This window comes from Apostichopus japonicus, chromosome 19 (assembly GCF_037975245.1).
Source record: "Apostichopus japonicus isolate 1M-3 chromosome 19, ASM3797524v1, whole genome shotgun sequence".
NCBI lineage: Eukaryota > Metazoa > Echinodermata > Holothuroidea > Aspidochirotida > Stichopodidae > Apostichopus > Apostichopus japonicus.
In genome coordinates this window covers 17615985-17634785 of record NC_092579.1, presented here as the reverse complement: position 1 = coordinate 17634785, position 18801 = coordinate 17615985, and the positions used below count along the sequence as shown (strand labels likewise).

The window sequence follows — 18801 nt, the reverse complement described above, 5'->3', positions numbered from 1 at the left end:
GATGACCGTATAATATAACATATGAATTCCAATGAGGCCGTGAATGGGGAAACGATGCTATGTTGATGGTGGTGAATAAGAAGCCTATATAGTTCTTATTAATTTGTCCAACATGAATTAAATCTCATTGTATTAGTCAGTCACTATAGATCACACAGGCAGACCATCATGCCTGGGGAGAGGGGGGTCAGGTGGGATACAGCCCTAGGACATGGGGTAAGTTTGGGGGCTCGGGAAAATGTGACATCAAATCTCTGTATTTCGTTTGTGACTTTCTCAAAATATACTGCAGCGAAAAAATGCAAGTGCAAAAGGGGGATTGGTAACATTATGATGCCGATAGACTCGCGTCGCTGCTGCCGACAGACCATATGCCTTCTAAACGTTGTAGTTGGGGTATATGTCCCTTCCAGCTATAATTGTACGGAACTTGTATACCCAATTGTAATTGCAAAGAAATATTTGACATTTAAGGGATATTAAACGTAAATTAGAGTTCACAGTTATAATATTGGAATAATTATACTGAAGTCAAACCTTTATCAACTCAGATTAATTTTCAATAACAAATGAAAACGTTAATTTGCCGTATGTCAAGTCTTAATCGGTTCATACCAAATTCTTGCCTGAATTTTTCAGCATTTTGTTTTAATGATCTAGGATGCAATAAAGGGGCCGATAAAAGAAAAAACCATCTGTAAATTGGTGTGAAAAGTAACTAAAGAAACTAGAATGTGTAGGATACACATGGATAATTTTGATTGGTAAATCCATGCATACCATGCATAGACTGAAAATATAGCTTGTTATGACGTCACTGACTACGAGAAAGAATATAACTAATCCATCTGTTTTTTAATATATATTTCTTGATGCATGATTTATCTCAGTTAAAGGGCAACAGCTGGACGTGAACTCACAGAATAAAATAATAGCGTACACTCGGGAAGGGAAGGATTTTATTTGAAATGCTCAGGTAATTGAATATGTGGATAACTTGTTTTAATGAGGCGACCGTGTTGCTTATACCCGGCTTCCTCTTATAGCTATATATCTTATGTGTACCTTAAATTAATAATAATAATAATAATAATGCAATCAGCCAACTCGTCTTCCCTTTTCAGGTTCTGCCTAGACCCCCAAAATATTTTATACATAAAATCCAAAGTATTATTTTTGATTTCATTAGCAACGGGAATCCTGACAAAGTTAAGAGACTTACTATGTATAACCCTATTGAAAAGGGAGGTTTAAAAATAATACATGTTCACAGCTTTGTGGAAGCTCCTAAAACCTCATGAGTCAAGCGTTATTGTAATAATGCCAACACTGCATGGGTATTGGAAGCTCTTTTTTCATTCCTCTCTTTCGCCGTTCGGTAAAGAGTTGCTTTTCAAATGTAATTTTCATGTCGAGGATATTTCCTGTATCAAAAATATCTTCATTAAGCAAATTTGCATGGCTTGGAGTAAAGTTACCTGTAAGAATCCTTCGGATCACTTTGGTGACCAAATCCTTTGGAATGATCATTTTATTAGAATTGATAATACCATTGTTTATGACAAAAAACTTCACGTCGCCGGTTTACTGTTTGTTAAGGATATATTTTTGCCAGATGGGAAGCAATTGTCCTTCAATGCTTTTCTAACCAAATTTAAAATATTAAGGTATCCTTTTACTTGTTATCATGGGATCATTTCTGCAATTCCTAGAAGCTGGAAAGATTCCGTCAGTTTAGAAAACGGTGTCGAGGAACAGCAAGATCACTATGTCTAGCATTTCTAATTTGTCCAAGTAGTCTATCCTCGCCTTATAGACTGTATTTCACTCCCGCCAAAAGCCTGCTCTAAATGGGGCGTTACCTAATTTGACTTCTCTCAAGACGATTGGTTAGTGATATTTAAGGTGCCTTCCCGTATACGCTTTCTGAAGCAAAAATACATCATTTCCAATTCGGATTCTTACACCGCATCTTAGGAACCAATCGGCTTTTAAATTTAATGAAAATAGCGGCTTCTCCGCTCTCTACATTTTGCAATATTGAAGAGGAAACCATGGAACATTTATTCTGGTCCTGTCATGTGACGTCTAATTTCCTTTTAGATTGCGAACAGAAATTGTTTGGTAGACAGTTTATCTGCTCAAAAAAAGATCTTTTCTTCGGTAAACTGGTAACAGGTTACGACCCATTGAATTTTTTTATCCTTCACATCAAATACTTTATCTTCAATTGTAAACAAAACAATATTAAGCCTGTTTTCAAAAAGTACTTTCCTGGAGGTCTTTACTCTCCAAATTGTTCTCAGACAATTTTTTTTTAGGAAACCAAGATGACTGAATGTCCCAGTGAGAAAAATTTCCTCTAAGGTTGTATAAAAAAAAATCAGTTTAAGAATTTTGACCAAAGATGACCATATTTGAATATCTAGCATATTTATGCCCATATACCTTTATAGAAAGACTCAGTAACGAGAATGAAGGTATTACATTTTATATAGGATACTCTTTGTTTTTTGTTCCTCTTTTCTTTGTTTGAGTATAGTCTAAAATAAACGAGCCTCACTTGACCCACATAACCAAATGACGCACAGCCATACATACAAATTGAAATGTTGACATTGTCATTTATCAAGCAGAATTCCGATATACCCTTATAGAATTAGTAACTTTAAATTAACACTGTAAAAGTATACGATAATTCTATATTTTTTAATAATTATTTACGGTGATTGCGATCTAAATATTTCAATGATAATATTTTACATGCAGTAGCCTCCAGAAGGCTGTTTGCTAAAAATGTAACTGACGTTTTGCGTTAACTAAGGCATTAACATATGGCACTATTGTTTCCTCATTAAGCATAACTGTTATTAATTAATCACCATTTGCTTTCACGTCATTTACACCATGCAGTTAAATATTTGGTTATAAAACAACGAAAATAATACCCCGCAATTTCCTGTTTGTTTTGTTGTTCGTCTACACTTTGTTGTATGGACCTATCGTATTTTTTTTTGTACAAAACAAAAGAATTTCAAGGCGGAAATGACAATTAATCATTAGAATCCGTTAGATGAATGACACACGCAAATGGCGATTTTTTTTCCCCGGTCGATTCACGGCAAAATCCGGGAAGAAAACACCAATCAATTTTTTGACGTTTGTTTCTGCTAGAAATTTCGTCTTTTTTCCACGACAACACTCGTGGACGCAATCAACGAGCCGCTAAGCGGTTATGACGTCATATGACCTATCGTCACGTTTATTTGCTCAATTTGATGACAAATGAAGTAGAGGAGTTTGGAGTGTTTAATAATGAAGTAACTGCAAGACTTTTTGCATGCATATGACGTATATATATATATATATATATATATATATATATACATTACCGGAAATACGTTTTTTTTCCTTTAATGTTAAAACAAAACTGATACCCTGTAGCCAGGTAAAGGTTAAGTTATCCAACTTAATAATGAACACAAAACCATACCATACCATACAATCATACCATACCATACCCACCATACCATATCATTCCCACCATCCCACCATACCATAATATACTATACTCTGTGGGGGAAAGCATTTAGTGGAATGAAAAAGAAATACTCTTATATTTAGCACACTCTATTTACGCAATGGAATGTCAATCCTGTAGTGGTTTAAAATAAAATTAATGTGTGTTCTTCAGAATATATTTTCACTGTTAATCTACAATCAGCGGCATGTTTTGACGATTTCTGAATAACTTTAAATATTGAAAATATGAAATATCGACAACTTCCTCATCAGTGGGATGTTAAGAGAGAGACAGGTAGAAGATGCGACAAACACGTTGATCGGGAGGATTATTTTTGTTATCTGTAATATCAGTTACTTTCTTTCACTTGATACGGATTCTGTGTATTGTTTGAAACTTATTTTTTATTCAGGGTTCATCAACCTATTTTCAGGGAGTCATATTCAGATGTGACTATTAATTTTATTGATAACTTAATTTTCGTCTTCCTTCCTCCCTTCCTTCTTTCATTATTTCAATCTTTCTTTCCTTTGTTCGTTCGTTCATTCATTCATTCATTCACTCATTCACCCATTCCCTCATTCACACATATCCTCATTCACTCATTCACTCTTCCACTCATTCACTCGTCCGCTCTATCACTCATTCACTCATCCACCCATTCACTAATTCACCCATTTCCTCATTCACTCTTCCACTCATCCACTCATTCACTCATCCGCTCATTCACTCATTAGCTCATTCGCTCATTCACTCATTCACTCATTCGCTCATTCGCTCATCCGCTCATTCACTCATTCACTCATCATTCACTCATCATTCACTCTTCCACCCATTCACTCATCCACCCCTTCACTTATTCACCCCTTCACTCATTCACTCATTCACCCATTTCCTCATTCACTCATTCACTCTTCCACTCATCCACTCATTCGCTCATCCACTCATTCGCTCATCCGCTCATTCACTCATTCACTAATTCACTAATTCACTCATTCACTCTTTCATTCGTTCACCCATTCACTCATTCACTCATTCACTTATCCACTCATTCGCTCATTCGCCCATTCGCTCATTCACTCATTCACTCATTCATTCATCCACTCATCCACTCATTCACTCGCTCATTCACTCATTCACTCATTCACTCGCTCATTCACTCATTCACTCATTCACTCATTCGCTCATTCGCCCATTCGCTCATTCGCCCATTCGCTCATTCGCTCATTCGCTCATTCGCTCATTCGCTCATTCACTCAATCCCTCATTCACTCATTCCCTCATTCGCTCATTCGCTCATTCACTCATTCATTCATCCACCAGTACATCCATTTATCATTTCACCTTTTCATTCATTAGTTCGTTCATTCGCTCGTTCCATCGATTGTTGTTTCATTTATTCTTTCGCTCTCTTATGCATTCACTCGTTAGGTAGTTCTTTTTTATTTTCATTCCCTTTACAGTTATTGACACTGTTACTCTAACCCGTGACTCTCAAACTAATCTAATCGTGACGGTATTCCTTTTTACCACGATTGATTTATCGACACATGTACTATAGCTTTCCGGGGTACAAGTGGTATGGGAAACATCACAAACCATCCCCCTTCTCACTATTAATGACAAATTGTGTGTGTATAGGGGAAGGGGGGGGGTGGCTGGCTGGTACCAAGATATGAGGTAAAGAAGAGGCTCCTATGTTCCTATGGTCAATTCGCAAAATTATGTTGCTTGGAATTATTTGTGATATTACAGTTGATTGCGCAATATATATTACTTGAAATGTCACGGCTCATATATTGCTGCTGAGAAGATTCTACAAAATATGTTTACTTATAAACATATTTATTCAGACGAAATATGACCCACGGGACGTGCGGTTATATATAGCTAGCTATCTTTACCCACAAGTGGCTATGTCTTGTTATAAATCATATTATTTTGAGCTGCATCGTGACATATGCTTATAATATATGCACATACAGTTACTGATATATCACAGGGCTACAAATCAGCTTAGTTATTAAGCTTGTACTGCATTATCGTTGTGTACTCCGTAACCCCTCTTTCACCCCTCTTTCATCCACTTCCTCACCCCCACTACTCGCCTGGTGACCCTTGGTTAGGAGCTACAAAAAAAAAAAATTCAAGCAAAGTTAAGAATAAGGAAAAGAAAACCAAAACACGAAAATGAACAACAATAGCTTCCCATCCGCTGCAAGAAATTGCTAAATTTTACCGTCTGTCGCGTTCATAAAAAATATTGAATAACCATATACAATATATTCTGACGTCACGGTATTTTAATCTTCAATATGATTGGTTCTCAAATAATTAAAGGTTTTTTTTTTAGTTGTTTTATTGTTTTCATGATCGGTTGGAAATGGTTTGCCCTGCATTCATTTTATTTACTTCAATGCTTTAATCTATTGAATCATAAAATGTAAAACGGATCCTTTTTCTTAATTATTCAAATAAAAACTCTAATTAAAGTATAAACGATTTTATTGGGAAAATAAAAGAGCAAATTCATATAAGGCTAAATATTCTTTAAAGCCAGCCGTTCTTTGACCCTTTTTGTGGGGATTTAATCATAACGGTCTTTTAATGAATGAACTTATAAGGATTTTTGGTCTTATACCTTATCGATCAGTCTTAGAGGTTAACCGCTACAGAAGTAGGTTAACTCTCTTGATTTTTAGCTTTATTTGATCCCGAGAGACGATTATGGATCGATACACTCCTCAGCATTATACCCCGAGGTCTTGGTTAGGTCAGTCTGCTAAGATAAAAGAACGGCTGAAATTCTCATCTATGTCGATGAGCTGAGATTTCCACGAAACTTTTGTGCAATTCGAGTATTAGAGAGAATTGCTCCATTGAGAAAGGGATGGGTGGACAGTGGGCGGAGGAAGAATATAATCAATGGGGGAGGGGCGGGGGGGGGGGTGTAGGAGAGATGACGTAAACGTCCTCTTAAGTTTAAAGCTCGTTCTCATTAAACTGTAGATAAGTAAAAACTGTCGGCATTCTCGTCAGTACAGTGGCGCCATTTGACGTTCCCATTAATACTACGCCACGGATATCCTACGAGTCTTGTGTCTATAGACATATTTCATAATCATAAATATCGTATATCAGTATCAGTCTTCATATACATCCAGTAATGGAGTCTAATTTATTCGTTTAAGTTGCTTCGATGTCGTGGGCTCTTATCCTACCACTGCCCTCCCTCCCCCCCCCCCCCCCCTCCGAGTATAAACGCATCGCAAAGCAACGTGCCAAATTGGACCATCAGATGATGATCGTCTGTATTTGCCGCGTTTTTACCCTTCCATTATACTAGAATTAACATTAATACACCCTTGCTCTCTCCATCGAATTCCTGAGTTTCGCTTTTGTCGGGACGACGGAGAAGAATTTCTCTGGGAAATAGCACAGAATCCTGGGGTGGAATGACGGTGACCCAGGCCCTCGGGTAAAAACGACTATTGCGAAAGTGAGGTGGTCTGTGACCCGCTCATAAAAAAAGTGTCGGGGTTAAGCCCACTTCTGAATGCGATCTACGCTACACGGAGAAGGCCCTCAATATTGGAACAAATCTTATATGTCAACGTACCGAAATAAATATCATATTTGATTAGGTGACATTGTAGAGTAAAGGGCCTCTGTATTGTCTTGGGCATCTCAGGCAGGGCCTGATTGGCCGACCAGCTATTCCGCCCATTACAGACAGAATAAATGGTCACTATATTTAAGGTGGATCCTGCCATGTTTCGAAATGGTAAAACTTGTTCCCAGTTAATTATGTGACTCCATATATATAGACTACACTAAACATTGTTTGCTTCATTCAGTATCAGAGCATATGAACCACGTTGTACGAAATAGAAACACATAAACAGACCTAATAAATAACCAACTCACAATTATACGTGGAAAACATGGAAAATTATCTTATGTGGAACTGATACCCCTATCAAGTAAAAGTACAAATGGCAATTGTAGGCCTACATCAATTTTTACTTCAAATTATAATAATGTCTTCTACATGCAACCAACCCATCAACACCTTCCCTTCTATATATATATATATATATATATATATATATATATATATATATATATATATATATATATATATATATATATATATGTATATATATATATATATATGTATATATATATATATGTATATATATGTATATATATATATATATATATATATATATATATATATATATATATATATATATACATATATATATATGTATATTTTGGAAGTCCAAGATTCATAACAATGATATTCTTCTTTCTTTATCTCAAGATCGATTTCACCAAATCTTGTTTAAATATAGACACTTAAATGGTCGTGTTATTCAAGGCATACCCAGATACAAAGCGCCAACAAATTCGTGGCTAAAAATATATTTCCTCTCAACACTAATCATACATTTTGTCACGTCAAGAAACAAGCTTTTACATAAGATATAGAAGACCGTTTGCAGGGAGAAATTTATGTATAACATTTCCTTTTAACACAAGGAGTAAATAAAGTAACACACTAGGTTTTGAAATACAATACAACTAGCCGTAATTAAATCACTTTATTTGCAAGGCTAGTCTCTCTCTCTCTCTCCCCAACAGCGAAGGAAAGTGTTTGAAATAAGAACGGAAATAATCTACGGAAAATATAAATTCCCGTATACTGCGCAAGCACGCATTTCTCGGTACTCGTAGAGAAGCGACCTCGCTGCTGACGTCACGGTAACGAATATCCTAGGGAAAGTCATTTCCTAACGGTGATTATAGGGAAGCCGAACAAGATGTTATTTCCGATTTCCGTTAAACAGCGAGACTTACAACGTCGTAGCCTTGACTCGACCGAGAAGAGTGATGAATTAAAATGCCAAAATATATATAAATTTGAAAAGAATAGAAGGAAATAAAATAAACTATTTGTTTCTTGAAACAGAGGTAAGTATATAGAGAGAGAGACAAAGAGGTGGAGAGGTGGAGAGAGTCAAATTTAGATGTTTTTTTTACGAATTTAAAGCCAGTCATATATGGTTACAGAGACTGACTGTAGCTAGTATAGAAGAAATTGTTCATTCGAAATAATTCGCTTGTTGTTTTAACGTGTCTGACTTTGAGGACCAGATTGATTCTTTTAGATTACTCGAATAGCTTTGATACAAGTTTATACAGCTGTGGATTACTCTACGAATAATCAGCTCTTCTGAAAGAGCTAAACCCCGAGCTTTATGGAGGCTATAACCAACGAGTATAGGAGACCCCAGCCCTGGTTCGTATTCATATTTGTGGGTTAATAGTATGGTGCATGCGAGTTTAGTTCAATAAGGGAGTTGTCCCTGGTTCAATGTAGACGAGATGACTTTACAATATGCACAAAATAAGATTTGAAATGTAAGCTGGTTACAGAACATACAACTTAAACCAATGCATGTTACACCGTGCTATACTACTTTTGCTGCTTAAAATGTCACATGGGATTGTCAGTTCTCCAGCGACCCCCACCCCACCCCCCACTTCCCGGGAGAAAAAGATTTTTTAAAAAGAATGAAAGAAAAATAAGCACCAGAGGTTCATCACTCAAAGTCTGGTTCCACGCGGACCACTAGACAAACCCGCCAGACACAATGGGTCCATATATCAAAGCGTTTACGTAGCTTGGATTGAAGTTGAAGGGGCAGGGCGGGGAGAGGGGGAGTCTCGGGGAGGGAGTTCGAGCCTTCTGCAGTGGGTGTTTGTCACGTTTATTTTCCCCATGTGTCAACGCCATCCAATATATACAGTTCTGTAAGAAATTAATTAATTAATTGATATAGTCAATTACGGGTTCGTATATACAATAACATTCCGTTGAGGGGGGGGGGGGGGGCGAAGCAAAATTTGTTGCCTGAAGTTTGAGAAGTTTTCGATCATGATATTCGATATAACCATCCAATTACGAGACAGTTAATTATCTTGTCTTTTCAAGGCTCATTTCAAAGAACGAATTCAAAGTACAGGCCTTTTTTTTAAATTTATTTACATGTGATTAATATTAATAGTTTAATACGGTATAAAGAATGTGAAAATGCCAAAATGATCTGGAAAACGAAATATTGAGATTCGTGAAGAATTCATGATGATATTTTCCCCACCTTGACCTTCATTCTGTTGCCAGAAATATGGGAAAAGTTAGTTTCATCAATTGCCATCTTTTTTTCCGGCGATTAATTGTGTGAACTCTGTATGTTTGGAAAAAATTGTGTATCGAATACAAAATGGCGGCTACCAGGTTATATAAAGGCTATAGAAGCAATTTCAGTGAGATCTATTTTAAGAATTAATTCCATTGACGTAGACGATTTTATTAAGTAGGACATTTGCTGAACACCTTTTGTCGATTTTCCATTCACCATTCGTCATTACCCCACTTTCAGCACCTGCTTTTCATATATTTATATTTTGGATCTCTGAAGACAAGGTTAGTATATACTTCAGTCGTTTTATTGGTAGGATCGTTGGTTTTGATGCACTTAGAGACATATTCACTGAAGCTGTTCATACCGTATGTCTATGTATCTGTCTGTCTGTCTATCTATTTGTCAGTCTACTTAAATATAAGCCCAGCCTACTTATATACGAGCAAGTTAAAATATTATATATTATATAAAGATATATATAGCCCGAACGTTAAAGGAATCAAGGGGATACTAAGACATAATTCAAGACTAATTTCTTGTTGTTCCTTTTAACCCATGTCGGATTAACCCCTCTAAGCCTCAGTCTAAATTAATCTCAACTTTTCACCTTTAAAAATGTTTTCTGAAATATTTCTCCTTAGTTGCAATATGAGCGCGATATGAAGAGAATGATATAGTAAACAGTCGATGCATGATATGTGAAATACAAATATCTCCGCCCACTAAGATACACAAACATATTTGTTTACAATCTAATTTGTCGAATCTCGATGCGTGATCTCCTGATCACGAAAATAGCCTTTTGTTTTTGCCATCTATCAATCAAGCCACGTTTGTCAGCCGTCGCCCGAAGGGGGAAGTACAACCCAAATGAACTTTTAACCTGCAATGCCTACGTACAAAGACTTTGCAAATTATATATATATAGACAGAATTGCTTTAGAGCTTTCGGCAGTTGAAGGAACGGTTTTGTATCTGCAGTGAGTAGTTGCAATGGTATACATCTGGGTAATGGCGTGAGTAGAAGAAAGATGTGAAGATTAGAAAAAGAACTGACGTAAGCTGTAGCTATACTCGTCAGGAGCGTTGACTCCCAGCGGTAAAAAAACCGTTCCTTTAGAATAATATGACATGGATGAGTTGCTGTGAAAATATGTTGTTTTTTTCACGCGCTGTTGGAATACCAGAAAAGAGTTGTTGGTGACGGTACCTGGAGAGGAGTATAGAGAGGCCAGAGGCTGGGGGGGGGGGGTAGGGTGGGATGATATGAAGGGAAACGTAATAATCCAAAACGTTAGTAAATGTGGTGACTACATGCGAAAAAGATACCAGCGTAACAATTGAGGGTTGGTATTTCGATGATCTCGGAGTTTTAATTTTATTTTTTATGCTAGGATGGTTTGGAGAGATTGAAATAAGATAATATAATGGATATAATGATAGATATTGTGGTCATAATATTTCATGTGTAAACAGTAAAAATAGCATTCCGCAATGTGCTGATCGCACCAGAGACCAAAATAAAGGTGGGGGGAGGGGAGACAATTATAACTTTTGTACACCCGGAGGGGAGGATCCGAAATTTAAAAAAAAAATGAGAGAGTTTGTGATAGAATCTTTGAGGTTAAATGGTAGGCCTACATTCTGAGGTATATTTAGGCTATAAAATAGGATTTCAGTTACGTCCTCACGCCCGGTTGTGCTAAAAATTATACGGTATTTTTATTTATTTATTTATTTATTTATCTACTTAGGAGCAATGAGGAGGAGATCATGAAAATCATAATAAAAAAAAAATTTCTTGGGATAATTTGAGAAGGAATAAAACAAGTCTTTGCAATATTTGATTCTCAACTGTCACAATATTTAAGCCCTTCAAGTTGAGGTGCGGGCCATTATGATGATATAGTTATACGTGTTGTTAATTCGTTGCCCCGCCTTTCGGGAGAGAGATTCTTTCTAATGTATTCTATGGTATTATCTATGGTATGACCGTCTAACACAATGAGGCCATGGTTTGCATGAAGGCGTCGTGTATTTAAATGAATTCTTTACCTATTGTTACTTAATGCAGACACTGATGGTCGTGTCGGGCTTGTAGTTTCTCTATACGTATCACGCTTAGACGGTGTACATGCACTATGCCTATACATGCCTACATCCCTATATCGGTGTATCTGTTGCAACCGAGTACGAGGGAAAACTAAAGACGAACTCATGCTGAAGCAAACCGTAAGTCAAAGATTCCTCCGTTCTAATATAGCTCTGTCTGGTCTTTTGGATAAGATCGTGTGTACCATTAAGTTCCCCTTTTAAGGGGAATCGTGATACACACCTGACGATGATCACACAGTCACAGTCCCGATGCAAGGGGACTGGGGCTGAGAGCGGATCAGTCGTTTGGTAGTTTGGTTTTCGTGCCCAGGTTCTTTCCTGGGTGACTTTTTCTTAAAAAGTATAGCCCTGTCTGGTCTTTTGGATAAGATCGTGTGTACCATTAAGTTCCCCTTTTATAGGGGAATCGTGATACACACCTGACGATGATCACACTTCACACAGTCCCGATGCAAGGGGACTTGGGTTGAGAGGCGGATCAGTCGATTCGTTGTTTGGTTTTTCGTGCCCAGGTTCTTTCTTGGGTGACTTAATCTTAAAAAAGTAAATTAGTTCTGTCAGTTACTCGCAGATCTGATACTAGAAACTGTTTCACAATTGTAGTTTATTTTCTAGTTTTATAGATTACAAACCGAATGATCAAGGTTAAAAGGAATAGAACTTTAATAAAACTTAATTATATTTTCCTGAAGTAATATTGTATTTTAATTCAAAATTTGGATTCACAATAGTTTACAAAAAAGTGATTTGATTTGCACATTATCATTTCTTCAGTTTTCGGCGTTGTTAAGCACATAAAACTATTGTATATATCTTAAAAGATGATAATAAATTTGAACATAGCTAAAGATGAAATTTTCAGGTGACAACCTTTGGTATCCTTTAGGTCAATCGTTCAATTGTTCTTTTCTCGGTAAATTTATAAATAAATTACTTAGCCCTCTTTTTGAATCGTGAATTGTTCTTGGTGCATAGAAATTTAACATGATAGCATAATGTAATGCATACCACGATAAACATTTTCTTCAATTTTCACGTATTTTGCAACATTTTTGTCATTTATTTCATATTCTCATTTTCCTCTCTAACCCTCCTCTCTTTGTGTTAGATTCGAGAAATGATTCGTTAAGCTGAATTAATCCTTGATTCCATCTTTATATATCATTGCCTATTCCGTCGTGATCACCATGTTTGATGGAAATATTGGGATATGTATTTCTCGACATATACAGAAAGGTTCCTCGTTCCATTTAAAGATATAACAAACACACAAAAATTAACCCCCCAAAAAAGCCTAAAATATGAACTGAAAATTAAGAAAAGTCCCCTTAATACCCTCTTATTCGAGCAGGCTATATTTCCATCGATCTACCACCAGTTAAACTGAAAGAACTTGACCGAATCAAAGAGAAAATACATTCTCTTTCTCTCGCTCCGGGAGAAGCAAAAGTAAAATATCAAGGAGTCCTAGAAATTCTTTAACATCCGCACCAAAAACACACACACAAAAAAAAGGAAAAAACAAAATTACAGGCAAACAGTGATCACAAAAATAACATTTGCGTCACAATGACGCACTAAACTTTCAAAAGAGAGCTGACTTCAATAAAAGTCCGACATTTTTTTCCGTTCTTCTTTGTGGTTTATTCTATAATCTCTACGATTTATCAGAGCCCAGAGGCAATTGACCCGACCATTTTGAGTCTAATTTTCATAACACTTTGTTTTCAAAACAGAAAGATTTGTAGGCGTCATAGGTAATTACTGCTGCAAAGAAAAAACTAGAAAGGAAATGTCAGTGATATGAATGGTAATTTTGTTTCCTTTACAAGTATCTTTTACAATTATGACATGTTATATATGTTATATATATATATATATATATATATATATATATATATATATATACACACACACACACATATATATATATATATATATATATATATATATACATATATATATCCGTACGTATACATTTATAGACTCAGGGGCTTTATCGTGACATTTTAAAAGTGTCAAGTTTGAAAGTAAAATAACCATTGAACACATCGTAATCATATAAGCTCACGTCAGTAGAAACGAATAAAAAACAAAACATGATTATCTGTAGAATTGTATACCTCATATAGTAGCAGCTAACTTTTGACGATTAGATATGGAAAAAATATGTGAATGTCTTAGTAGAATCACTGAATTGAAAGTAAAGTTAGATGATACTTTAATTATATTGACGAATGTCAATGCATTGAGAAAGAAGATAATGCCCAAGAAAGACTTCAGTGTGTTAAAGTGCATAGATGTATTTGATATGAAGGCAACATTGTGGATGACTAGTTTTGGATATTTTTGTTTTTCAGTAAAAAGTATACTGGGCTCTGCAAGAGTCAGTTACATGCCGATAGTTATAGCATTATATTGATAGTAAAGGGCTTTTAGTCTTAAATAACGTGGTATCGGTAACCTGTCAAATTATGTGGCAAGATGGAAGTTTAACCAGATGAACCATATAGGTTGAATGGTATAATTGGTGATGTAAGATGATGTGGCCATGTATATCGTAATAAGCTATGACTCTCTGACATTAAGCTTATTTTATTTTCACATCACCGTCTTGGCGCCACTTCAGTGGCGGATGTTGTGGCCTAGGGATGAGGCCTACGAAGGGGGAATGGTAACACCCCTCCCCCCCCAACCTTGACATTTTCATACATGATTAAGGGTTCTAAGCTACAAATTGGTGTTATATTTTGCAATATTTGAAGTAAGTAATTTTGAAGATTTTTTAACTTTTCTTCCTACAAATATCGATGATTTATTTACCTTCCGAATCTATTGGCAACTCTCCAATATATATATTTTTTGCGATCTTAAAATGGTCGCCACCTCATTTTAATACCAAGGCAATAGGCCTTTAGCTATTATGATGTTGCTAAAATCGTCAAGATAAAATGTACCCATTATCATATGTTAAGGATTGCTATAATAATGGCTACGAAGTATAATGTGGATAATTTTCGACAAATCTGATAAGGAATCGTGAGATGTCTTTTATTGTTTTGTTTTGTTATAAAGGTCAAGGTGTAGATGTACACAGGTAGTATTGTATTGATATAAGTTGCATGTCAGTAGAGAAACTAATATGATTATGACAAAGAAAAATACAGTTAGTCGCGTAAATGATGCAGGGCTTTCTATGCTGTCTAACTTTGACAAACTGTGGAACGCGTTTCAAGAATCAAAATCGCTAGTCAAAGGAATGAACATTGTGTAACTCATATATTTGGAGAACACATAGGCCTACATTTATAAAGGGAGTTACGCACTTTCCATGTCGCTCACTACAAGATACAAACTTCGCTTCTACTGGCGAGCTTTTGACAAATTTTGAAATAAAGATCGTTGATATATTTAAAACGGAGTAAAGTTGAAAGATAGGCGGATAACTATATCTGTTCATAAAAAAAGCAAACAAACATAAATTCATGTTCTTGGAGAATTAAAAATTCAGAGTTTATAAAAGATTTAAATCTTAGCCATGAAGTATTCATAAGATGTGTTAACATTAATTACGGTACTACATCACGTTTTTAACACATAACCAGTGGCATCTTTAGGGAGCCCGAGGGGTATTATGCCCGACCGGGCCCACTTGATAGTCTTCATTTTCCCTGAACTACCCTCCCCCCTCCCCCACCCATCTACTCAGGCTCAGTCTATTCAGGCCCTGAACAAAACCTTCTCTACGTTAATCCACTTGAAGCTCACGAAAAAGCTGGAACTTCATTATTGTGTTTTAACTAAATCATTTGTAATGGCATTGACTATACGTTGGACAAAGTGGTTGAGAATATACGTGTGTACTGTAAACTGCGTTACGTTACACCATACGCATACGTTATAACACCGATGAAATACTCTTGTTGGTCATTTAATTGACTGTTCTACATGTACTCCATGAACGTTGGTGGTTCAAAGAGATCATTCACTAAGTTAACCACCGTTGCACGTATTCCCACTTATATCGTTTCAATTCTAAAGAGAGATTATTGCTTTAGAATGATCAGACCACCCCATCCCACATCCCCTTAGCCCCCCCTTATCTTTAGTTTTAATTGAGGCTCATATTCCAACTTTGGTAAATTCATGTCATTTTGAACAGAAAAAAAATGTCGTTGTATTTGATAGGTAATTGCTCACATCAAAGCGCTGTATAAAATTAGAATGCTTCTTCGTTCATTTTCTGGCAAAAAAAAAAAAGGAAAGGAAATGACAAATTATCGAAAGAATAAAAGTAATTCCGTGTTCATGTGATGAAGCTGTGATGCGTTAGTGTCATTTGACTTATTCTGGAAGGATGGGTTGGGGCGGGGACCTTGAAGACTCGTCCCAAACCGCGTGCTGCCTCTGAAAAATATTAACTTTCCGTTGCATGCAAGTGAAGTTTTTTCCTTGTCGCTACAAAATGCAGACAGTAATAAAACGTGATACCTTGTTATCTTTTATCTGGACCTGAGATTTCCATCGCTGCTATGTACACTGTGTTGTGGGTATTGACCGTAGCTGCATGTATTGACTGTACACTGGTGTCTAATTACCGACGGTAGCAAGCTGTGTGTGTATTTTCTGGGATCGATGGTGGTGTCTTACACTTCTGTTACATCTCATTCGAATCTAGGTCAGATTACCGGCATCAGACGTTTCTTAGTGCGCGAGTCTTCACTCCCTTTAAGAAGGAGGGGGTGGGGAGTAATAAATCTGGGAATAACCCACGTTACAGACCTGCTGTATATACGAGCATTGCCTGTGAGGATTGTTGATATCGTATTTTAGACAAATTTATCGTTTACATGTTTGATTGTTCTTCTGTTTTTCTTTAATTGCGGTGTATTAATCTAGACGGCGGTATAAAGCCTGCATTGGTTTATCACTAAATGTACGTACTTGTAATTGTTAAGTATCCATAGAGAAAATTATCTCAAGTCTTCTTAAAACGCGCAATACTCAAAACCATTATATAACCTGATAAACAGTCTCCTAGCTGCACTCTTCATAGCTGTTTCGAGTGACCCAATTCTAACCTGTAAAACTATGATCTAGCCTATACGGCCTTGCGATGATTTCTATTATTAGTCCTCATATGTCCTCAAATCAATGGATAAAAGTACTATAGTATTTTTACCCGATATTTCTCGCAAACATGTCGACAACACTATACTTGAGATATTTATCTTCAACTTCTGGAATCGCAGAGAAATTGATTGAATTCAATTGGGTTGTTAAGAGAACTCTTCGAAGTAAACAGTACTTTGCCGTGAGCTATTCATCATGACGATTGTAAGAAAACCGCGTATAAGTATAATAATCAAAAGCAATTTAAGATTGTTTGTGCCAATTTGAGCATTTCATTAATGAAAACATTTCACCAACGTCAATCTGTTTATTTATTTATTCATGTTATATTTTTATAATTTTTGCTGATAAAATTTGTTTTGAAATTGTAATAATGGCGAAATAATATGCGATTGTACCCCGCCCAAAATAATTTTTTCCATTGATCATTATACTTCCGAATTTAGCTAAGATACAATTTGCTGTAACCTTGTGAAAAAGCCAGTAAACTTTTCGTCAGAGAGAAATCATTTATGGTTATATATATATATCTATATATCTATTTGTATATATCTATATATAAATCTATATATATCTATATATATATATCTATATATATTTATATCTATATATATATCTATATAACTATAATGGATATGTTTGGGGAAATGTGCAAGGAATTTTGTATTCCTGTGCAAGTAAAACGGACACAGTTGTTTTCAAGCTTTTAAAAGAGATACGAAGGTAACCAGACGGATAAAACTAATACCAGTGTCCACGGCTCATTTAATAAATTCAGTGATGACACTTGAAGGGATTAAAAAGAAGTTAAAACTAAGTCATCCGACCATTACCGTCGTCGATCCTCACTATATCGACAGCATCACAATGATAACCATGTGGCATTACCGAGAAGCCAGGGATGAACTTTTCCCTACCTCCCTTCCCTTCCCTCCCCACCCCCCCCCCCCCGCTTGAATAGATTAAATAACATTCATCTGTGATCCCCATCACTTTCGGTATGCACGGAGGTAGCATATAAAGGGTGAGATCATGTTCATTACGAACTTACACTTTGCACGAATAAATGGTACGCACAGCCCCCTCCCCTAACCCCCCCCCCCCCAAATCGACAGGTTTGATTAAAATTGCACGAACGCAACACCGCTGGCGCCTTTTCTGAATTGAGGTCATAGAATGTTCACATTTTTCTTTCTGTTACTGAAAAAGAGGGGTTATGTACTTCCTCTCTTTTGATTCGCTAGTCCCGAATTTCCAGCCCTTGAGTGGCAACCCAGCAACATTACAAGAGGGTGTTGGGAGGGAAGTCCAACATTAAACTTAATATTATATTGGTTGGGATTTAAATCCAGGGAACCCAAAGGCGAATGATACTGTGTGCAAATTGCATGATGTGGAGTTAGCATTCAAACTTAGTGGGGAATACTTCTTTCTGATTGGTCAATTTATTTATCAAAATAGAGAGTAAACACATATAAATGGACTTCATTTTATCAATGCAATATTTATAATTCAACATATCATGTAACAACAAATGATACCCAAACTGGTATCAATAAAGCATTAAACAAAACAATGAAAGACAAATTTCATTGAAACAAAGTTTCAAGTATCATTTCAAAGGAATTACTTAATATCAAACTATTCAGTTAAATAACAAAATATAAATAAACATGGAAGGCTTCAAGTAGTATCAAAGGTATCAATAAAGCATTAAACAGAACAATTAAAGACAATTGTCATTGAAACAAAGTTTCAAGTATAATTTCAAGGCATTACTTTGTACCAAACTATTCAGTTAAATAACAAAATATAACT

The 18801-nt window shown here is 36.0% G+C and overlaps 1 long non-coding RNA gene across 1 annotated transcript in view; it reads left to right on the top strand.

Moving 5' to 3' along the window:
• The window catches only part of LOC139960638 (uncharacterized), a 52397-nt gene that overhangs the window by 20432 nt on the left and 13164 nt on the right, over positions 1-18801 (top strand). Inside the window, exon 2 of the long non-coding RNA XR_011790578.1 lies at positions 11810-11967. This is a non-coding gene — a long non-coding RNA (uncharacterized lncRNA). The remainder of the gene's footprint in view (positions 1-11809; positions 11968-18801) is intronic.